Source organism: Neolamprologus multifasciatus, chromosome 17, assembly GCF_963576455.1.
Source record: "Neolamprologus multifasciatus chromosome 17, fNeoMul1.2, whole genome shotgun sequence".
NCBI lineage: Eukaryota > Metazoa > Chordata > Actinopteri > Cichliformes > Cichlidae > Neolamprologus > Neolamprologus multifasciatus.
This window is the reverse complement of record NC_140455.1, coordinates 22,218,081-22,238,372: the sequence shown is the minus strand read 5'-3', so window position 1 is coordinate 22,238,372 and position 20,292 is coordinate 22,218,081. Positions and strand designations below refer to the sequence as shown.

General features: G+C 40.5%; 1 protein-coding gene across 3 annotated transcripts in view; it reads left to right on the top strand.

Annotated features, from left to right (window-relative positions):
* The window catches only part of LOC146499372 (ankyrin repeat- and BTB/POZ domain-containing protein 3-A), a 265,463-nt gene that overhangs the window by 171,315 nt on the left and 73,856 nt on the right, over positions 1-20,292 (top strand). The window lies entirely within an intron of this gene.

Sequence of the window (20,292 nt, the reverse complement as noted above, 5' to 3'; positions counted from 1 at the left end):
CACATTTGACTCCGGAATACTTTGGTATACAGAGGAGTTCATGGATGACTCACTGGCTGCATGATGCCCAGGTCCTGTGGCCAAATTTAGTTCTGTGCATTACAGCCAGACATCTCCAGTTCATCTCGTCTGTCCAAGGACGTTGTTCGAAGACTCTTAAAGTTTATTCAGATGGAAATTTGCGAACCCTAGCTGTGCTGCCATATTCTTTTTAGACAGAAGAGGCTTTCCCTTGCAGTCCTCCAAAGCAGCTATGCTTGTTCAGTCTTTTTATAACAGCACTGTCGAGAACTTTAAATTTTATCACGCGAAATGAGTCTGAGAAGCAGCTCTTGGGTTTTCTGCAGTTTCTCTGAGTATTGCATAGTCTGACCTTGGGATGAATTTGCTGGGACAGCCACTCCTGGGAAGATTGTGGCATTGTGTTAAAACACAACTGTGTTAAGACACAGCTGAATCATCCAGACCTGCAAACTGGCAAAAGCCTGGCTGCTACTTACCCTATTATTTTGTGGGTCAAGGGGTAGAACAGGACACCTACTAATCAGAAGGTTGGTGGTTTAATCCCTGGCTCAATGCCAAAGCATCTTTGGGCAAGACACTAAACCCCAAGATGTGTGAATGACAGATGGAAAGCATTTAGACAGAAAAAAGTGCTTAAGTGGTTGACATATGTTGTATAAAGTGCTTTGAGTGCTCAGGTATAGTAGAAATGGACAGTAAAGGTGTACTTAGTTTATGACAGGACTCCAGAGAGTCCTGTCAAAACTCTTTTCACATGTCTGTAGATCAGCTGCTCTGAAATTGAAAAGAAGCAAGTCTCACAAGTTGTTGGTATTCAGCTATTTTGACCTCTACTGGAGAAACACAAATATGTGCTGGACGCTCTAAAAAGTGTTTGTCCAGAACTTTGCTGGAGAAATGCAGGCGATTTCTCATTTGTCTTTCTGCACTGGACTGCAGAATCACGGAGCTTTGAGCACTTCACACAAGCTGTATAGCTCGGCCTTAGTAGGTCTCACGCTGTTAGAAGATACAGCCGGCGACGGGCTGTGTGCAAGATAAGTCAGAATAAACATAAAATATATGCTCATTGATCTCGTAGCTATAAAAGTTTTTATATAAAATTCTATAAATCACACATGCCTGCAGTAGGTTAGAGTTAAATCTTTTGAAGGTTTTCTCTACTTCTGTTTAAATTCTGTAGATTTAATTCTTCTATTGATTGTAAAATCAGCATTAAATACTCAAATTTAAAGAAACTGAATACTGACTTATAATGCTGTTGCACGGACATTAGCCCAGAATTTTATGTTTGCCGAGGAGCACTATGTGTAAATCCTCTAAGTCCAGCATGCAGCATATTATAACTGTTGCAGTAATTGTTGAGCACATTAAAACCGATCTCTCAGGGACTTCCATCTGTGTCCATCTGCTAAATAGGCCCATTAGCGTGAAGGAATGCGATCTCGCTGTCCCTGTGGGCTGTCACGGTGGACGGAGGTCGCCCGGCATTATGCTGCTGTCCCTTCACCGCTCACCTCATCCACCTCTCCACCCTCGCTTCCCCCTGTGACACGCTGCAGCCAGTTACTGTTTGATTACAGCTGTTCTAGCACCTGTTTATGAGTTTCCCCCCTCCGGGAACCTTTCAATCCAAGGTCACAGCCTCCGAGGCTTTTAACCTCAACTTGAAAGGAAGAGCTCCACCTTTAACTCCGGCACCTCCCCTACCTCCTCCCCCGTCCTCGTCCATTTCACAGTCTCATATTAGATCATCCTGTCCCCCACAGACGTCTGCACAATGTGATGCTGTATGTTTGTGTCCCGGGCGAGTGTTTGCTTCGACCTCCGCAGCACATTAAAAACAGTAAGTCACCGCGCAGCAGCGGTTCACACAGGAATTCAAGGTCTTGTTTTCAGCCTGGAGGCAGTTTGTAAAACATGCCGTCCTTCATCATCACCATAATCATCATCTATACTGGGATACAATCGACACAAGAGAAGAAAATGTTCTTCAGCTTGTTATAATAACACAAAAGTAATCCACTCTTCTACCACTGTAAGGGTTGTTTTTCAAACATGCAACCGGCCCTGTTTGACCTTTTAGTTTACTTTCTCCCAGCACTTGTCTGACCTTTGGCTTTGTCAGGAAACAGCACCATTAATATGTATAACTACTACTGTTCAATAGTCACCGAGTGGTGTGATGGCATACGGGTGGAGAGGACCCATATGAAGTCTGCAGGAAACTAAGAGGAGGACAAAAACAGGCCAAGGTCCAAAAACACTCCAAAAAGCAATAAAGTACTTGCAAAAACATGCTTACTAAAATAAGAACCAGAGAAGACTATGAGTATACATAGATAATAAAGTAGGAATCCAGAAGGGAACAAACTAGGAAATTACTTGATAGCTTGACCAAAGAGAGAGAGAAGGAAGGGAAGAATAAGCTTGTCATCTGATCAGGAACCATCATGATCTGTCATGATCTTTGATCTAAAACTTTACTCTCTCAGCAGTCTTAGGTTGTTTTTGTTTTTTTTAATTATCCCCTTGTTGTCTGTTTCTGCCTCTAGTAATGTGTGTACCTTTTTATGTGTACTTCCTGCCTTATTCTGAAGAGGTACTTTACTCTCTACGAACCTGTTTTGTATTGTTGTTATCTTTGTACTTGTCCCACTCTTGTTTCCCCCTCATTAGTGTCACATGTGTTTAATTGGTAACCCTGATTGTTTGTTATGTTGCCCTCCTGTCCTGCCTGTCTCTTGCTTGCTTGTGAATTACTGATAACTTTTGTTTGCTCTTATAATTGTTGGGGTTCTGATGACTTTTTGGATTTGACCTGCTAAACTCAGGAGCTTCTTTTGTTGCCATTACCCTCCACAAATCCCATTAAAGTTGCTTTTTCATTATTTTAGTATCTGGCTGTCTGACTCCATTTGGGTCAATTTGAAGAAATTCACCAAAGAACAAAGAGTGGAAGGAAAACCTACTGGGATGCACTGGACCTTACCAATTACTACAAAATAAAACAGAAAGTGATGAGAGCATGTATAATAACAAACAAAACCATGAGAAATGTCTAAAACTGGATGTTTTAAAAGCAGAATAGAATGATTCTATTCAAATCCTGCATAATGCAAAACATAGATTTGTCCATTGCACTCTTTGGTGGGAAATTTACATATGTTACTAAAAGCACTGCTAATTAATTAAGCCTGAAAGATATGGTTACCAGACTTTTTTAAAATAAAATTTCGAATTGCTTTTTTTTTTAATCAGCTGAACTAACAAGTCACACAACTGCTGGTTCTCAGTAGTGGGTGATTTAAAGCCCTTCTATCACACAGGCCTAGGAATGGGAAAAAGTCTGTATTCCCCAACTGGTTGGCAAGTGGTTGCCAGAGTGGTTGCAGAGTTTGTTGTCACCGGGTGAAACTGGTCACAAAGTAGATGTTGCACCAAAAACCTTTGGTCCAACTTTGGTCACTCGCAGGTTGCCGCAGTGGTCTGTAGTTTGCATGAAAGACACCAACTTGAAAGAATCACCAATTTCTAGTTGAGCAGTAGCAAAACTTGAAAACGTGTGATGCAAATTGGAGATGGAGAACATTTCTATTTCAGCCAATTGTAAAACACATAATTTTAAGCAACTAGCACATTCGCAAGGAGGTTTTTGGTGCAGTGTACATCTTTGTGAACAATTTTACCTTCCAACCTCCAGCAACCACTCACCAGCTTGTCAGGGAGTACACATCTTTCCCTTGGGACTGGCCGACCATTCTCTATGTCTGTGTGGCTAAAGCCTGGGTTGACGCTACACCTCAGTCATATCCATGTCTTCACTACACCAGAACACCTACACCAGTGATCCTGAAAATAGCAACAAATAACAACTAATGGATCAATTTTAGTTAGCTAGCTCCCATTGGCTACTTAGTACTCACCATCGCTTTAATGACGTACAATTTCTTCTCCTTCATGTCCATAAAGGTAGAATTATTGCGTTTAAATAAGACTTTTGTGAAACTATGATCTCATGACTTTGTAAGAAAAGAGAAGTGAGATGGTTTTCCTTGGAAATTACAACATCCTCACAGGATCAGTAAGGCAAAGCCACTAATTTTGTACATCCAGCTTATTATAAATGTTAAGAGACCTGATGCCACTGCAAATAGAAGCACGAAAAATGCTATATGTATTCTGTACTTTATGGTAAATCAATTATTCCCAGCAGGAAATGAACTGGCAGAAATTGCATTAAGGGTAAAAGAAAACAGTCCTCCTTTAATTGCCAGAAGAAATGGGAATATGCATTACAAAGCAGCTCTCCTGTGTTTATTCTTGCTAATTTAAACATATTTGTAGGGGGAAAAAAGGCAGAAAAAAAGCTTTTTGATTCCTATTAAATTTACCATGTGTCTGGCTTTTTCTACCACTCCATCTCAGCTGGGCTTCCTCACCTCCAGCGTTGGCCAGTGAGCGCTGCCAGAGGTTGACATGTGGCTCGTAACGTGGTCGATGCCAACTGCTCGAAGTCATTTGGTGGAGTTCAGGGGACTCATTTCCTCCTCCTGCTGTGTTATGTGAACAGATTTATTTACAGTTCATGAATCACTGAGTAGCATAAGTGTGAATCTGCTCGTCAAGTGTATGATGATTGCATTAAGAGTGCGACTTTAAGCATGTTCTACCATCTGTGTCGGCGAGAAACCTAAAGGGGAGGCTTTTGCATCTCATTTCAAAGTTTATTTATCAAAAACAGGTGCAACAACCTGGATGAGCAGTTCTCTCACCATCCAGAGTGCATATTTAAGAATATGTCTGGTAATAGTCTATATTTCCCTTTTTCTTAACAAATCCCATGAAACTCAAATTGAGCTGACACTATGAGCAAGCAAAGCTGGTGTGCATCCATAGTGCAATATATTTTTTAGGGTTACGTAATCATGATGTTACTGATCAAATGATCTGCCAAGCTGCAAAAGAGTGGTGCAGATCTACAGGCATTTGCATTTCAAGCAAAAATACTGCTTGATATTGACTTAAAACTATTCCCCCGCTATCAAACGACTCCACACCAGACTTTTTGACATTTTTGGATTTAAATCCAATCTCACCCTGCCACTGGTCCAATGTCTATAAGATATTATCCTGTTATTCTCTCATATTTCTTACTTTATTACATGGCTTCGAGATTCTTTGCCATCATCTTCTGGCACTAGCAGTGCCAGTACATCTTACCAGGATCCAGTAAAAACAAGAGGAAGTATATCAAACTATTAATTTTTACCTCATATGGCCAAAGAACTGACGGTTAATTCACACGTATCATTACTATTGGTCAGATTTAATATAATTTCAATTTTCAGCATCAGTCAGATTTTAGTGAAACTAGATTAATTTTTCCTCGTTTGCAATATTTCTTAATCATCTTTAAATCACAGTTTTTGTGTTGTGACATTTCAAACCAGTTTACATTTACAAGTGACGACTCAAAAATCTTTATTAGCTTTTAAAGTTGAAGTTGGTGAATTGTTTTTGGTTTCATGGGATAATAACGTTCACGTCATATAGTAATTCATTGTGTATGAGAGGGAACTTCATCTCCTCCATTTCTTCTCAGCTTTAGAAAATCTATCTAGTGATGGGAGACTTTGGCCAATCACAGGTCTTTTAAGATGAGGTCAGGTGTGTGATGTTATAAAGTAAAACAAAGAGCAAAAAAGTACTTTGGAAGTAAGGTGGAGTGGCGGACTTTCACCTGGGAGAGTGGTATTCAATTCCTGTGTGAAACCATTATTCTCATCTGGTAGAAGGGGCTTAGAAGAGACACTCTCAGCTCTCGCATTTTCTGCCTACTGCAGCTTTAACCTCCCAATGCTACTTTTAAAATTTCAACCAAAAAAAAAAAAAAAAAAACACCCCTACATTCAGTCTGTAACAGCATCACAGCTATAGAGTCAGAATGTTTTGCTTTGGGCTCCCTGGATCAGGCACTTGGGAGAATTATGAAATACAATAAGTCTCTATGTCTCCATCACTTGAGAGAGATTTGAAGAACTCAAACTGTAAATTACAGAGTAAATTATGGCCTCAGAGCAACAGCTCACTGGCTCTGATGTCATCAAACTCCCAACTGAAATGCAAGTAAAAGAAGGAAAACTATACACATCAATAGGATCCTCTAGGATGGTAAGGATTAACAGAAATCACATTTAGTGTACCTTAGCCTAAAGTCTCAGGTGGTTGTGGCACAAGAGGCAGAGCAGGACATCTACTAATCAAACAGTTGGTAATTTGCTTCCTGGATCCTGTTAATGGGCACGAAATTGAACCCTAAATTGCCGGATGCATCACCAGAGTGTGACTGTGTGAACAGCATTAAAAAAGTGTGAAATGATAAAATTCAACATCTGTTTAAAAAACCAATATATAGTATATATAAAGCACCAGTCCATCTAAAAGGGTGTTTCTGATGACCGAATCAAACCAGAAACATGGATTTTGTACCACCATCCACATCGACCACAACCATTTTAGCAGGTGCAGGTGATAAAAGCAGATCTTCGGTTCAATAGATTTATAAAAGAATATAATGAAGACTTTACATTGGGAAAATTACAGGTTAGTTTGTTAAAACTAAAAAGAAGTTATTAAAAATCAATACTTGTGACCAGTTTTTAATTATGTACTTGAGTCAAACATGGAGAGAAAAAAGGAGGGACCGATAGTCTCAGATGTTAATTTTTAATCAGATGTGGTTTTTTTAACCATCAGCCTATTAGCAACCGCAGCTGAATAATAGAAGCAAAATTACAAGAAGAGTCAACAGTCAACATATAACTGAAAAAAATATATAGGTTAATTTAAAGCTGACACAGATGATTTTCAGATGATTCTCTTGGACTGCTGCAACAAGCTGGAGCAATTCAAAATTCAGATCTGCTGCTGCGGTTTCTGAAACATCAATCTGCCACTGGAGTGGGTGAAGTAAGGGCCAGAGCAGCAAAGAAGAGATATAGGATGGCAGTTTTCCACCTGGAGCACTAAATAAATAAATACCTGGGGTTATTACATCTCTCAGACAGATGTAGTGAGGTTGTCTGTTTTATGTGGAAATGTGTCCTCTGCTTAGCTCGCACAAAGTACAAAAAGATGGTTTCCAGATAGAAAATATGCTTTCAAAATAAAATTCAATGACAGCCAACAGACTGTGCTGTTAAAATCTTCAGCAATGAATTATTTAGCAATAACTGAACTCGATATGACCATTTAACAACACCATAGCAGGGCCTGTTATTGATGTGTGAATGCACTGCAGTGATTTTAGTGTTTTGAGAAGACATTTAGAGTGTGCGTTAGGCTGCAATTACCTCCGGAACAGCATGGGGATACCAGACATCATTTACATGCAAATTCTTCAGCAGCTCACCAATACTGTTTTATGTAGTTGTATTTATTAAGTTAAATGAATGTGCAATTTACACTTTAAAAAACACAACAGAGTCATAATAATAATATTTTTCATTGCTATCAGTGAAGCCCTTTGCATGATAATGATGCTCTGTTTAGTGTTTGGACCAGACTTAATTATAATAATTGCTGAATGCAATCTTATGAAATCTTTTTCATGGTCTAAAGTAAATGATCCCGGTGGACCAGTAGTGCCAGTAGATTTTTGCTGGTTTTTAAATTGAGGTTTGGCACTTTGAGCCAGGGCATGAAGTCAAGATCAGTCCAGCTTTTCTGTTGATAACATTCTGTACATCCAAGTGGTTAATGCCTTAAAGCTACATTTGCTGTACATCTGCAAGCCGCTTTGCAACCAACCTGGCAAGGGGGCTTGATTCTATACCAACTGTCAAAAGCCAAAAGGCGCGGTACACCCTGAAAAGGATACTTGTCTATTGCACCATGGTAACTAAGAAATCTAACATGCATTTACCATTGTAAAAGGTTTACTCTTACCAAAACCAAGGTCTTTGCCAAATTCCAACTCTTTTTCTGAGACTATCAATGCCAGACAAGGGTGGAACACAACATCTCTACGCTAGTGTTCCCCAGAGAAGATCTAATGGTAGCCCTAAGAACTTAAAACTCAACTCTAACAGCTAAAAATTAGTTGCATTAGCAAATGTGTGGGGTCCACTACTCTCTGGTGACACAGTATTCTCACAGTGTTCGAAAATGGTCATGACTTTTGAAACCAAAAACCCACATTAGGAATTTGTGTGGTGGCGCAGGAGCGTCTATCATTACTGCCACCACATATGGCAGTAATGACCATATGTGGTGACAAATCATGACCACAAGGTAATTAACACATAATGCACCACACAAAAGCACAATAACTCAGGTCATCCCAAAGGATATAGAAATGCATATCTTTGCAGCAGGTTTCATAAATGTATGTTAAACTTTAATCCATAATGCAGAGTAGACGCTGACAGGTGATGCCTCAGACTGCGTCTTGTTGATTTACTGTAATTCAGCTAATGTTTGTTGTGTGAAATAATTTGGTAATTATGCTAATATTCTACGCATCTCGCATCGCAGAAAAGCTCTGGAACAAATCGCTGACAGGAAGCAGGTGTTTTGTGGTCCCTCCATTTCCCCAGAGAAAGCATTTAAAATCTGCTTAGTACCAGCACATCTAAATGGTTTAAATTGAAATCAATTTTAACGTATTAGCACAATTTCTGAACAATAAACAAGATTGCTTAAAAGTAAAGCAACCACACAGAGCTGGCTCTCAGGGCAATTTCACACCCGACTTGTTTGGTAATTAATGGATAATAGAAGAGGCTGTTAAAGAACAACATTCATCACCATACCCATAATACCATTCTCCTGAGGTGAAAAAAGTCTTTTATTTCATAGGTCACCATTATCTCCCAGCTCATCTTATACACTCATATTTCATGTCTTTGTCTGAGCAAGTGGAGGAGATCACCACTGGCAGAAATGTGCCATGGACGCCTCGGGTGTTTGCACTTTTCCTCCTCTCTAATGACACTGAGAAGAATTTTCTTTCATTTTCCCTTCGTGTGAAACGTTGTGTGAGGTATATACGATCCATAGGTGCTAAACTGACATGTTGTGACCAGGTGTGAAGGCGCAAGACCCTTCATCTGTCAGCACAGCAGCTGCCCTGTGGGTCAGAGAGCACCCACTAGACAAATAAATGCTGTAATGTAATACAGTGCAGGCCTCTAACAATGGGGCTTCTATTCCTGAAGCTGGGTGTGCCTCCAGTGCAGAGGGTGGCAAAAAGTCAAAGCATGATTGACCTAAAGTTATAATCCTTTCAGGTAACCAAACCTAGTTTCTGATGCTATTCGTGCTTGGCAGGTTTTACACTATGAAGTAGTTTTCAGTTCTTTAGTTCAGTGCTGGAGGAAAATTACCTTACATGGAGTGGGGAGTCGCAGGAGAGGATGCAGGTTTAATTTTATCTCATAAATATCATCCTTCCTGCTTTGCTCCCCTGGAGCTCCACTGAATGCAAGCTTAACGTGTCCTACAGTTGGTGCAAAATTATAACCACGAAGCAGTGTAACTTCATTAAAGCTGTAACAATATACATTTTTTATTGCCCAGGTGTAAATGGATTGCAATGAAACCAAAAAGAAGAGACCTTCCCTTTCTTATGTGCCTTCAACCTGCTTTGGATTTATTTTTCACTCAGTCCAGTGGTTCTTAAACTTGTGCCAAGGCACACAGAAAGAGCTCGCCAAAAATTCAACACACACCTGTTTCCACATGCTGTACAAAATAGCCTCTGTCTTCTGACATGTCATTAATTCTTTTTTGATTATACCATCAGACAAAGGCGTTCATGACAGTCGATTTGTGCATTTCCACTCCACTAAAATATACTTTGCATCCATCATGTTATGGGACACTTTTAACTAATCAAACAAACTGTCTCGCTGCCTCTGGTTAAGATCCAGTGTTCTTATGAAATGAAGCACTCAGGCTGAAGACTGAATATAAAGACTGAATATAAAGTTCTTTTAAAGCTTGCACCTTCCCGAGACGTGCGTGCAGAAGACAGAAAGAATTTATGAGCAGTGCAGGTTTTTATTCCAGTGATAACATATGATTATTATGAGCAGAAACTCAAACTGGGCCGCATGTGCTCATAACTTAAGGTCACAGCTTTCTCGAATAATGTCACCTTATTGATCCAAACTCCTGATTGATCTGACTGTTAAAGAGTAAGTAGTAGTTAAATAACAGCTTACCTTACAGTTAACAGATTCCAGAGTAAAGCCAGGTTACAGCCACCTGGCTAACCTCAGCTAGCTTGCTTGGCTAGCTTGCTAAAGTTTGATGTCTAAAGGGTGATCATTAGTTTACTTCGTAGAAGAAAATTAACTGTCATCTAAAAGGGTCATTTGGTTGATGAAGGGAATTTTATTTTGCTGGATTTAAGATGGATACTGACTAATGATAGCGGCTAACATTAATAAAATGCTAAAAATCTAACAGTAAACCATAGTGTCAAGTGGATAATTTCAGCTAATTCATCCTCTTTAGATCTTTGAATACTTTCTGTGATCCAGCAGAGCAGAGCCAGCTGGCTGACCTTATCCTGTTTTTTTTTTTACTAATATTATCTCAATAAAAATAGTAAATGCAGTCCCGATCAAAAGTTTGCATGTGCAGTTTGTGTGTATGTGTCTATGAATGGAGCTTGTTGTATAAAAATGATTTGAGTGCTAGGTAAGAGCAAAAAAGCACTATATATATTACCAGATCTACATGGAGAGAATAGGACACAATACTTGTATGTAAAACTAATTTATAAGTTCTCACAGAAGGTTAGACACTGTTTATTACTGCTGTATTATAGACTAAATAACTTGATTGTGTATTTAGATTAGTTACATGAGTGAGCCAGTAAGCCAAAAAAAGAGAGAAAGAAGCTCACCAAGTTCTATTTTGGAACCTGTGCGAACAACTGCTCGCCAGGTTAACTGGTGATTCTAAGGTGGCTGCTGGTGCGATGGTAAATGGTTAGCCTATGCAAGGTGTACCCCACCTCTCACTTAATGTCTGGGATAGGCTCCTATGCATGGAATAGTTCATCCATCCATCCTTCCATTCTCTTCTGTTTATATAACTAAACTGAATAAGCTGGCACTGGGTGATTTCTGAACGAGTGCTGTCAAAGGGTTGAAAAGCTAGTCCCTTGACCTGCATAGAGCTAAATAGCAGCATTAGTCACCAAACCAGTGGAGCAACATGTAACATGTGCCTGCAGAAGCTCTGCAGACGTTTTTAAGTTACAGATTCAATTTACAGTGAAAAGCATTAAAGACATAAGAGTAATTTATTCGGTGGTTGAAATTCTATAGTAAAATATTTTTCACAAGATGAAAATAATGGCCAATTAATGGCTCCGGGGAGTAAAGCTCACACATTTTGGCACTTTTATATAATTTATATAAAGACTGTTAAAGGAAACTGAAGTTAGCACTGAATGTGAACCTGCTATTAGACATCTGTCCTTTTTGGCCTGATATCTCAGGTAAATCCTCCTTGCTATAATCCCGATAAAGCAGCTGCTCAAGGAGTTTTTTGCAGTAAGCAGCAAAATCCCATTTGCTGTTATGGGCTAAATAATTTATTTGTATTAAAAAATAAAAAAAGTGTCAAATTTCTGAGCTGTGTTCCTTCATGTGTATAATTACATCTCATTTAGTGGCCAATACATGCAGTATTAAATGCAAGATTATACGCTACCTTAAAAAAAATACACAATTTGCGATGCATTCTTTCCTCTTATCTGCCGTCTCTTTTCGTCTGACAGCTGAATTCCTAATAGTCCCTATTAGTGGTTTGTTTTTCATGTGTTGACATTTATCATAGGTGGTGTAAGCTTTAAACATTTGAGGCATCAGTCGCTATGTATTTTCCTTGGCTGTCAGCACCCAGCTTGAAAATTGAGTCATGATGTATTCTGCTGTGCATAGGCTAAGAGAAGAAGTGCTTATTTTTCAGGGCTGAGTGGCTTTCTCAAATAGAGGAATCCCTCTCCTCCTGCAACGCTGCAAGAGTTGCAGAAAATTGCACAGTGATGGGATGTTATTTCTCTTTTTTCCAGGAAGTGATTACTGTGCTTTCTGAATACCTGAGTGATTTTGGTATAAGAATTCGCTTTTTTTTTTTTTTTTTTTACAAAAAACCCAAAACATTAAAACATATCTGTAAGCGCCAGACGTCTGCTTTATATTTTTATTTACAATTGAGTTCATGTTTGTTTTATAATTCATAGATTCATTACATAAGTCATCTTTTCAGGATTAATAAATGTGAAAATATATGTGTTTACATAAAGTAATTTTAAGTCACTGTTTTGGGATTGGAACCTAAAAGGGGGTACCTCTCACTTTAAGTATGTAAGTGCAATAGTAGCATGAAACCCTGTGTGAGAGGGAAGGGGAGGAGCATGGACAGAGAGGTTAGGAGTCTCATGGTTTTCTGACCGTGTGCACAGGTAGTTTTGGATAACTGCTATTTTTTGGAACTTTCATGCTTATTTTGGAAGGAGTTCATTGTTACATCTTCAGTTTGTAATAAATAAACAGTCTTCAAATCATAATGCAACTGGAAGCATTTCTTTTGGAAACCAGGAACACGCGTCAGCCATAGACTCCCTTTTTTGAACTTGGTTTATTGGAAATTACCCTACATTTAGTCAGAAAAACCTCTTGCTCCTTTTTTGGGAAAAGGAATACTGAAAAGGATCATGTTTAGCAACGAATGGCCGTGCACGGTGGATTAGAGGTAATAGCCTACTTGGAGGAAGAATCACGGTAAGCAGTGAAAACAAGCTTTGCTACTGTGGAAATTTGTCATAATGCATGAGAGTGATGAAGAACTAGTGTGTGGAAAAAGAAAATCAAAAATGACAGAAAAGGCTGTCGAGGAAAAGCTGCACAGGTTGACCCAGTCTAGAAAGGCTAAGCTAGGCCACCTAACTAGCCAAGCTAATCAGCTCGAACGGCTAATGGAAGATGATGATGCTAACGTGAATGCTGTTAAGCAGAAATTGCGTTTAGACTACCAAGATTCATTTGGAGAACTGTGTAAGATAAATGATAGTTTGAGAGTATTAATGCATGAGGAAGAATTTGAAAAGGACCAAAGTTCTTGGTATGAACCTAATGCTAGTCGTATTCGTGGATTTATGCAACATGTGGAAACGTGGGTTAAAGCAGCTGAGGAGCGCACAGAACAAGCTAGACAGTATGATGCAGACATCCAGCCTTCCGACAGTGTTTCTGTGATGTCCGCTGCATTAAGCAGTAAAGGCAGGAGGTGCAGATCAGCCGTTGGGAGCCAAGTGTCCACTGCTTCCTCAGTACGCCTCAAAGCGGAAATGGAGAGAGCCGCATTGCTCGCACAAGCAACAGCTCTCAAACAAAAACAAGAGCTTGAACGACAGGAAACTGAGTTGAAAGCAAAAAGAGAGCAGCTGGATCTGCAAACTGCTATTGCCGCCTCTGATGCTAAATTAAAGGTATTAGAGAATTTTGAAAATGAGCGCTTGTCACATGTGAGTCCTGCATGCCCAACGACTATTGATTCTGGATTCATACCATTACCTGTAAGTCAAACTCCAGTAACCAACACAGAAAATGGATATGGGGAATTCATGCCTTTACAAAATCACCCTATTGGTACGCAGCAGTCTAGAGTGGATTTTGCAGCAGATGAGCAAGCAGTTGAAACACTCTGTACTGTTATGACACGTCAGAATAATATAACGGAGCTGATGGTGAAACAACAAAAAATGATGACATTGCCACCTTTAGACATCCCTACCTTCAGTGGTGATCCTCTAGATTACAATACATTTGTAAGCGCTTTTGAGCACGGAGTAGAGTCTCGCACTGAAAGTCCTAAGGACCGCCTCTACTTCTTAGAGCAGTTCACTAATGGACAGCCGAAAGAGCTAATAAAGAGCTGCCTTCATATGAAGCCAGATGTAGGCTATCACAAGGCTAAACAGCTTCTTAAAGAGCATTTTGGAAATGACTACAAAGTTGCTGTAGCCTACATGAACAAGGTCTCAAACTGGGCACCTATCAAGCCAGGAGATGCAGAAGCTTTAAATGCGTTTTCACTCTTTCTGACAGCTTGCTGTAACACCATGGCTGAAGTGAGTTACATGGAGGAACTTGATAATGTTGCAAGCTTGAAAGCCATTGTAGCAAAACTTCCATACAAGTTACGTGAAAGGTGGAGAACTGTTGTGTGTGGTATGCAAGAGCGAGGCGACAGAAGAGTCAAGTTCAAGGACTTGGTGGAGTTTATTAATAAACAAGCCAAAATTGCACTTCACCCTGTTTTTGGTGACATAAAGGATAGCATCACTGCTAAACCATTCACCATTAAACAAAACAGTAACAAGGATCAGAAAAGGGTTGTAATGAAGAAGTCATTCACCACCAGTGCCATACCATTGGACATTCAGGAGAAAGACACAAAGCCAATGGAAAACACAAATTATGTGAAACCCACTCCACAGGCATGTCTGTTCTGTAACGGTGGGCACATCATAGACCTGTGTGGTAAGTTTAAGGGCAAGCCACACAACGAAAAGTTGGAATTTTTGAAAGGCAAAGGACCGTGTTTTAGCTGTTTGAAGCAAGGTCACATGAGCAAACTTTGTAAGAGAAAGGTGAGCTGTGAGGTATGTTCTCTTGCTCATCATACATTGTTGCATATCAAGAAAAGGGACACAGATTCTGACACAGAGAAGAAAACTAAGAACAGTGAAAGTCAAACGATCTTAAGTGCCTTTGTCTGTGCAGAGTCTGAGGATTGTGGGCCAACTGGGGCCGGGGAAGATGACTGCACACTTGCAATAGTTCCTGTACAGGTCAAAGCCAAAAAGGGAAGTGTAGTAGTGCAGACTTACGCCTTCTTGGACCCAGGAAGCTCTGCCACATTCTGTACAGAGACATTAATGGACAAATTGAAGATCACTGGAAGGAAAACTGACATACTACTGAAAACTATGAATGAAGAGAAACTTGTCTGTACTCATGTAGTGTCAGGCTTGGAGGTCAGTAGTTTATCTGGTGACGACTTTATTGATCTGCCAGATGTCTTCACACAAAGGACAATACCTGTAGGAAAAGAAAACATACCCCTACAGAAGGATCTCGAAAAGTGGCCTTACCTTAAAGAAGTAAAATTGCCTCGAATTGAGACTGACATTGGATTGCTTATCAGCGCAAATGTACCTAAAGCAATGGAGCCATGGGAGGTTATAAGCAGTGTAGGTAATGGACCGTATGCTGTAAGAACCAAGCTAGGTTGGACTGTGAATGGACCTTTGAGAGAAACTGGCTGTCATGCAGACAAGAGAAACCCATCCAAGGCTAATGCAAACCGCATATCAGTGAGCCGTTTAGAGAACCTGTGGCTTCAACAATTCATGGTGGATTTTCCAGAGGGAGGAAAACATGATGAAGTGGAAATGTCAAGAGAGGACCATCAGTTTATGGACATGGTCATGGAATCTGCAAAACTGATGGATGGTCACTATACAATATGTCTACCTCTGAAGAACAGATTGGTCAACATGCCAAATAATCGCTCAGTCGCTGAACAACGAGCATGTAACTTGAGGCTTAAATTTCTCAGGAATGACTGCTTCCGACAAGAGTACACAGACTTCATGGAAGACCTTCTTAAAAAGGGCTATGCAGTACAACTGTCAAATGATGAACTGGCGCACAAAGAAGGAAAAGTGTGGTATATACCCCATCACGCCGTGTACCACCCTGTGAAGCAGAAATTAAGAGTTGTGTTCGACTGTGCAGCATCCTATCAGGGCACATCCCTGAATGATCAACTTCTTCAGGGTCCAGATTTGACTAGCAGTCTCATTGGTGTTGTCATACGATTTAGACAGGAACCTGTTGCAATTATGGCAGACGTTGAAGCAATGTTTCACCAGGTGAAGGTGCCCGACGGTGACTCTGACTTACTCAGGTTCCTCTGGTGGACAGGTGGTGACTGCAATCAAGCTTTGACTGAGCACAAGATGACTGTGCATTTGTTTGGGGCCACATCCTCACCCAGTTGCGCCAATTTCGCTTTGAGGAAGTGTGCTGAAGACCAGAGTAGGCAGTTCAGAGCTGAAGTTGTTCAAACAGTCTTGCAGAACTTTTACGTTGATGACTGTCTCATGTCTGTCGCTACAGAGGAGGCAGCTATATCAATGTGTCAAGATCTAATGAAAATCTGTGCCAACGGAGGCTTCCGTCTCAACAAATGGGTGAGCAACCGAAGGAAGGTGCTTGACTCCATCCCAAAGTCTGAACTGGCAGCAGAAATGAAAACCCTGGACCTGGATCATGGCACACTTCCACTTGAGAGGGCCCTTGGTCTCAATTGGTGTGTTGAGTCCGACACATTCAGATTTAAGATCAACATCAAAGATCACCCATTCACAAGAAGAGGACTTCTTTCTGTCATTGGATCAGTGTATGACCCATTAGGCATTTTGGCACCAGCAGTCTTGCCAGCGAAGATTATCCTGCAGGAATTGTGCAGATTGAAGATCGGGTGGGATGACGACTTACCTGAGCACATAAAGAGGCGGTGGACTGACTGGTTAACCAGCCTTCCTGCTTTGGAACACTTCTCAGTTGCAAGATGTTTCAAGCCCAAAGATTTTGGAAATGATGTATTTGCACAACTACATCACTTTGCAGACGCAAGTGAGGATGCATATGGCTCAGTTAGCTACCTACTCATGCGTAACAAGAGCAATGAGACACAATGTGCATTTATGATGGGCAAGTCCAGAGTGGCACCTCTCAGGCCCCCTACCATACCCAGTCTGGAATTGACTGCTGCTACAGTAGCCATTAGGATGGATAGTGTCCTGAGAAGAGAGCTACAGCTGAACCTTGCAGAATCAGTTTTTTGGACAGACAGTACGGTGGTGCTCCAGTATCTCCGGAATGAGACCACGCGTTTTCGTACGTTTGTGGCAAACAGAGTTGCAGCTATCCTGAAAGGCTCTGATGTGGAACAGTGGAAACACATCAGCACGGACAAGAATCCTGCTGACTGCGCCTCAAGAGGGCAAAGAGTAGATGAATTTATGAAGAACAGAACGTGGGTGTCTGGGCCAGATTTTCTTCGCAGTCCAGTAGAGTTTTGGCCTAACACTCCACTGAATTGTTTGGAAATCACTTCTGGTGATCCTGAGATCAAGAGAGCCACAGTAAACAAGATAGAGCTGGCTTCATCATTAGACACAGATTCATGCATAAATGCAATCCGGCGCTTCATAGCACGGAGAGGACAAGTGAAGGAGATTCGCTCAGATAATGGGACGAATTTTGTTGCTGCCAATCGTGAGCTGAAGGAAGCAATCACTGACTGGAACACTTCACCATTTCAGCATCTATTTCACCAGCATGGAATTAAGTGGACATTTAACCCTCCCACTGCTTCACATCATGGTGGAGCATGGGAGAGGTTGATAAGATCAATACGAAAAGTGCTGAATTCTACTGTGAGAGAACAAGTTCTGGAAGAAGAATGCCTTCATACAGTCTTATATGAGGCAGAGTCGATCATCAACAGCCGACCAATCACCAGGGCATCAAGCGACCCAAATGATTTGGAGGCTCTGACACCTAATCATCTTTTGTTGTTGAAAACAAAACCTTCATTGCCTCCAGGATTGTTTGACCAGAATGACCTCTACTCACGACGTAGATGGAAACAGGTGCAATATATGTCCAATCTATTCTGGAAGAGATGGACTAAAGAATACCTACCTCAGCTTCAGGAACGTCAGCGGTGGGCCACAGCATCAAGAAACTTTGCAGAAGGAAATATCGTTCTTCTTGTGGACGACTGTGCACCACGAAACTCATGGATTATGGGAAAGATCATCAAAACAGTTCCAGACAAGAAGGGTCTCGTTCGCAGAGTCCAGATAAAGACAAAGACTAATGTTTTGGACAGACCCATCACCAAGATTTGTCTGCTTGTGGAATCTGAATGGGCTAGTGGTAAAGACTAAGCCCCTACGATGAGTCATGTGCTAGCAACCTCTGGCTCTTTCCTTCTTTCTCTCTTTCCTTCTTTTCTTTCTTATTCTTTTTCATCCGTTTTTTTGAAATGGACAGAAACCAGCCATAATATACTTTGCAAAGCTGATTGGCAAAGTATTGAACAATTCATTTGTCTATAAATAACATTTTGTCATGTGTTTAAACATTGGATATGTCTAAACGTGGTTCATATTAAGTTTGTAAAGTTAAAAAGTGTGGTAATTGTTCTAAGGCAATACATTATTAGAACAATTAGGGGCCGGTAATGTAAGCGCCAGACGTCTGCTTTATATTTTTATTTACGATTGAGTTCATTTTTGTTTTATAATTCATAGATTCATTACATAAGTCATCTTTTCAGGATTAATAAATGTGAAAATATATGTGTTTACATAAAGTAATTTTAAGTCACTGTTTTGGGATTGGAACCTAAAAGGGGGTACCTCTCACTTTAAGTATGTAAGTGCAATAGTAGCATGAAACCCTGTGTGAGAGGGAAGGGGAGGAGCATGGACAGAGAGGTTAGGAGTCTCACGGTTTTCTGACCGTGTGCACAGGTAGTTTTGGATAACTGCTATTTTTTGGAACTTTCATGCTTATTTTGGAAGGAGTTCATTGTTACATCTTCAGTTTGTAATAAATAAACATTCTTCAAATCATAATGCAACTGGAAGCATTTCTTTTGGAAACCAGGAACACGCGTCAGCCATAGACTCCCTTTTTTGAACTTGGTTTATTGGAAATTACCCTACAATATCCTTCACATTTCTATCCATATAAACAGGCAGCAAGTGACGTATACCTTTCCTTTATGTTTCAGGAAGATTTCATTAACAGCGCCGCTATTTAAAGCTGCTTCTCGGACGTTCTTCCAATCCTTTCTGCTCCATTATCCCACACTCACTATGGGATAATGGGAAAGGTTCACGCGCAGGAGGTGTTACATTTCATCTCGAGTCCATCTCGCCATTCCAATTTTTTATCATATCAGACTTAAAATACCTTTTTCTACTTCACCATACATCATCGTCCCTAATCTCGTGCAGTCTGACCCATTTCCCAACAATGGTGAAAGTAAAGGGGGAAAATAGACAAATGCGTCAGTCAGACTTCCCTTAACTTGATAAAAGACTCATAAAAAAAACAACATCCGTTGGGTAAACAGCTTGATGTAGTGTGAGATGAGGTCGTATATCTGTTTTAAGCTCTAAAAGGACATTTGATCTAGTGGAGGAGCTTACCTACTGATGATAATGTTACCCTCTTGTCCTTTTCAATGTCTTTCTCTCTAATGGGCTTTAGGCGTGCTGGGAATCATTTTTGTCCTTCGCTTCACTTTCTCCTTCTCTGAGGTCTGCAGTGCTACCCACATACTCGCATCTGTTTCCTTAAGAGTTACCATGATTTAAAGAATAAAAGAAGATGTTCACTGGGCTTTAACGATGAGGCTGGCTCATTCAGTCGCCGGCACAGGGCGCGGCCATTTTCCTTATCTGTCTCCCAGCACCTTTAGGAAGGCAGCGAGCGCATGCTGACACAAACAATCCCACCAAACACACACACACTCACACAGCTGCGCACGTCTTCATTCAGACTGAAGACACATGCTGGAAAATCTTGTAGGCTGTTGCTGCATCCTGCAATAATTACATGAGGCTGGATTCATTACTGTATAATGGTTTAATGTCCCTCAGTGCCTGCCACAGGATTCTGCCCGCTCATCACACCTCATTGCTGCAAAGATTAAACAGAGATGAAAGAGCAGCTTGTGGAATAAATCCACTATTTATTTTTTAAAGGATATGGCTAAATTAGTCTAACAAAGAGATCTTTCTCTGTCTGGATTTTTGCTAGAGTAAAATATGCATTTAGTCATTTCAAGGAGGGAAAGAAAAATTAGGTTTAAATGTTTTAAGCTCCTCCCACCCGATGAACATATTCCAATCACTTAAATGGCCACAGGTGTATAAAATCAAGCACCTAAACATGCAGACTGCTTCTACAAACATTTGTGAAAGAATGTGTCGCACTTAAATTTGACACCAGGGGCGTTCTTTACAAGCTTCCAGATGTGACAAGCTCAGAGTACGATCACTATAAATCTGCACCAAAGACACCAAAGGGCAAAACATCAGTATCTGACGCCCAGGTGGACTGGTGCTTTGTTGTCTTCTGCAACCTGTGA